The sequence below is a fragment of the Palaemon carinicauda genome, unplaced genomic scaffold, assembly GCF_036898095.1.
Source record: "Palaemon carinicauda isolate YSFRI2023 unplaced genomic scaffold, ASM3689809v2 scaffold407, whole genome shotgun sequence".
Taxonomy (NCBI): domain Eukaryota; kingdom Metazoa; phylum Arthropoda; class Malacostraca; order Decapoda; family Palaemonidae; genus Palaemon; species Palaemon carinicauda.
Window position 1 is genome coordinate 70,001 of NW_027171659.1, and position 4,119 is coordinate 74,119.

A 4,119-nucleotide genomic window follows, 5' to 3' on the forward strand; every position below is an offset into this window, starting at 1 on the left:
CGAATGTCCAAATAGGCACATCAAAAAAAATAATAACAATAATGCATATGAAAAGATATTACCAAAGCAAAGAAAAAAAAATGCATGATAAATACAGATCACATATATGGTACATTGCTAACAAAGGATTATATGGTACCAAAAAAAAATACTGATATACATATGATTCGGTAACTTGTTAAAGAATAATTGTTACCTTTGTCAGAAACATAGATTAACACAATACAGTAACTAATAAAAATATTTGTTACCTTGGTAAAGATTCAATTTTAGTGCACAAACACGAATTCCTGGTCTGTACACGTACCACGGTTTCGTACATATATATATATATATATATATATATATATATATATATATATATATATATATATATATATATATATATATATATATATATATATATATATATATATATATATATATATAGGGCTGATATATTTTATTAGATGCCCATAGATTCTGTTATTTTTATTTCTTTTTTCTCTTTTCTTTTAACATTCCGGCTTATATATTTTATTAGATGCCGAGAGAAAAAAAGATTTATATTTTTTTTTAAATGTTTTTTAAATGTATTTTTAACAATGCAATGTTCAATAATTTCTTCAATTACATATTAATAGCGTACTAACTGCTTTTCGTACCCTCACAATTTCCAGAGCATTTTACTCCTTTAGCAAATGAGGTGGCCACTTCAAACGGCTTTAAACTGAATTAAATAAGGAGTTTTGTCTGGACATGGCGAAACGTTCTGTTTTAGCTTCCAACTGTTCCGTAACCTACGCCAAACAAGGATGTTCACGGCGATAAATATCATCACCGTTACACTTAATCCTGCTAGTAGTATGGGGTGAAGAAATTCCTTATAAGTCAGTGACAGGTGGTCCATCTCGGTCAATTTCATCAACCGCTTGGCAACCTGTTTGTTGTATGGGAGAGGTAGTGCTGGCATTGTAGATGTCCACGTGAAGTTCGCGAAGTAGGCTCGTTCTCTGATGATTGTCCTTAGCCCGGTCACCATGGAATTAGGGGAAGTCCCGATACAACCATCTGCTGCAACAAAGATGTGTGCAAAAGACGTGGATCCGTCCGGGCATGATACATTGAAGCCGTCCTTGTCGTATCGTATCCACGAGCCATTGTTCAGTCTGCAATTGAACTCATTATTGTCAAAGGGATAAAGCTTATCCAGACAATTTTCACTTGTATGGGAGAGAGCACCGTCTAGCACTATACCTAACTCGCATGAATCCATTAAGTTTTTATGGAATTCAAATGAGTCAGCTGTACATATTTTTCTATCCATTGCATCTGAACAGTGAGTTAATTGATTTAAGCCTTTAATGACCGTATATGTTTCCTTGTCTGGGGAAATCAATACGTGTCCTGTCAAACTGGATATTACTTGATTTGAGTGATTCGTCATGAAAGTCGGAAATAGTGATATCCTGTAAAATTACCAGGCATCAGAAGAATCAAAGGGAATTGTAATCCTAATCTTGTTATTTTCAACGCTTACTGTAATTAGGCTGTAATAAAATTCTAACCTACGTTCGCCTAACAAAGGAACATAGCCTAGTTTATCCCTTCCGTTCTCCAGAACTAACTTTAAGTAATTTATAGGCAACAAATGGGGCGACAGTACACCTTTAGTTGCTAACGTGATAGCTTCTACATAATCCTTGGATTTCTCAATGAAATGTGCAATTCTGTTATGTATGTGATCTATCTTTGAATCATAATACGTTAACGTTGCCAACAAATCCTGTACTTCCATAATCTGAATGATAATACTCGAATGTTCATTTACTAAATCCATAATTTGATTGATTGAAGCTAACTGATTCCTTAGTTCTGACATAATCAATTCATCTTCATGAGTCAAGAACTCAATTTTCTTATTTTGATTATTAATCTTAAGACCATTGGAAATTCCTAAACCTAAACTTGCAATAGACCCAAAGATGTTTAATGCAGTATAAATAAACGGATTCCGTCTTTCTTTCTGTTCGTGTCCTACAGTCCACATCAAAAGGTCATAAGCCAAAGATTCTGTCTCGTAAGTCTTATTTTGCAAGTCATCAGATAGCATCTCTGCAACTTTTAATGTCGGTCCAAGCGAACTCTCTGTAGTCAAATGAAAATGTCTTCTATGCAACTCATCCAATGAGACAGAAAACCTTGAGATGGCGGTTTTTAAGATAGTGACATCATTCTCTGGAAGAAATATTGCTTGCATATTCACTTCTACAACTACGTTACTCGATGTAATAAAAATGTCTTCTTGTCTTTCAACTATAGTGCCATATTTAAAATCTATACTTTTAGTTTTAGAGCTCATCCCACCGCTGCCACCATTTATTAGTGTACTACTGTTATAAGCACACATTGAGTATGTGTTGTTTGAGATGTTAAGTCTTGAAATAAAGTTCATCTTTGTAACTTTAAAATGGTTTATTTTCTAAAAACAACAGTGTTAAACATCTCCATCACAGGAGTGGAGCTGGTTTGCTCGGATGACCAATTCAGGTGAAGTATAGATATAAACTGCCTAAAATTATCGATATCACAGATATCGTATGCTTAGATGTCTCAGCATTTAAACACAATATGGAAACTTTACATTCTTTCTCGGAAGACACCTGCATCCGGTGACGACACAATCTTTCACACGGTATGCATTGGTGTTGACGTTTCAGAAAAATGTTATATTGCCGAGGGATGCAAAGTACATCCTGTTATGATTTTACATGACTACAGCAAATCTCACGCTAGCATCTTCATCCACAATGACATATTACGTCATGTGTTTTAAACATGTAATAATTAACTATTTCATTGATTACGTATATATATATATATATATATATATATATATATATATATATATATATATATATATATATACATATATATAATTATATATATATATATATATATATATATATATATATATTTGAATATATATATATATATTATATATATATATATATATATATATATATATATATATATATATATATATATATATATATATATATATATATATATATATATATATATATATAAATATATATATATATATATATATATATATATATATATATATATATATATATATATATATATATATGTATATATATATATATATATATATAAATATATATATATATATATATATATATATATATATATATATATATATATATATATATATATATATATATATATATATATATATATATATATATATATATATATATATATATTTACTTAGGAGAGAGAAAATGTGTGTGTGTATATATATATATATATATATATATATATATATATATATATATATATATACACACATTTTCTCTCTCCCAAGTAAACTTGTGTTCTTCTTCAGAAACTACTCCTTTCCAACAATCAAGCCTCTTTTGAAAGATTTCATCAGGGCTCTCTCCAGGAACTCCACCTCTATGTCACATACCCCTACAATTATATTAAATCTAATAGAAAATTCACCCTTTCATGTTCTCCCAACTAAGGAAGGCATTGATTCAGAACCTTCCAAAAAAGTATTTACTCTCAATTCTTTCCATTCTTGCACCATATGTAATATATACATTATAAACCCATGACCCAAGGGATCATTGGAGAAGTTGGGAGTGTGTCAACGTGAAGCCATAACACGATGTGAAAGTAAGACCAAGCTATATCATTGCATAGGTAACATTTTGTATGTAGAGTCAACATATCACAAGCATCCCGTGAAAAACAGTTGACCTCTTTGATCTGTACACGGAACCAGATGGCTTCCGGTTATAATCTAGTGTAATCATATTTGTGATAAATGCTGAGATAATTAATACAACGTTATCAACGCAAAACTATGTTTTGTTAGTTCTACTTATATTTCCACACGGAATGGTCTTCCGACCAAACCATCCATAGTCCAGTGATGGAGTTAACAATAAATTTGTTTAAAGTTATTTCAACTTTGACTTATTCAAGAAGTAACCTACAACTCTAAATAATTTTATATCACATTGAAGAGATATGAGACAGAATAACAAATGTATGCGTATGACATTTCTTACACCAGAATTGGTGGCAGCGATTTCAACTTTAATA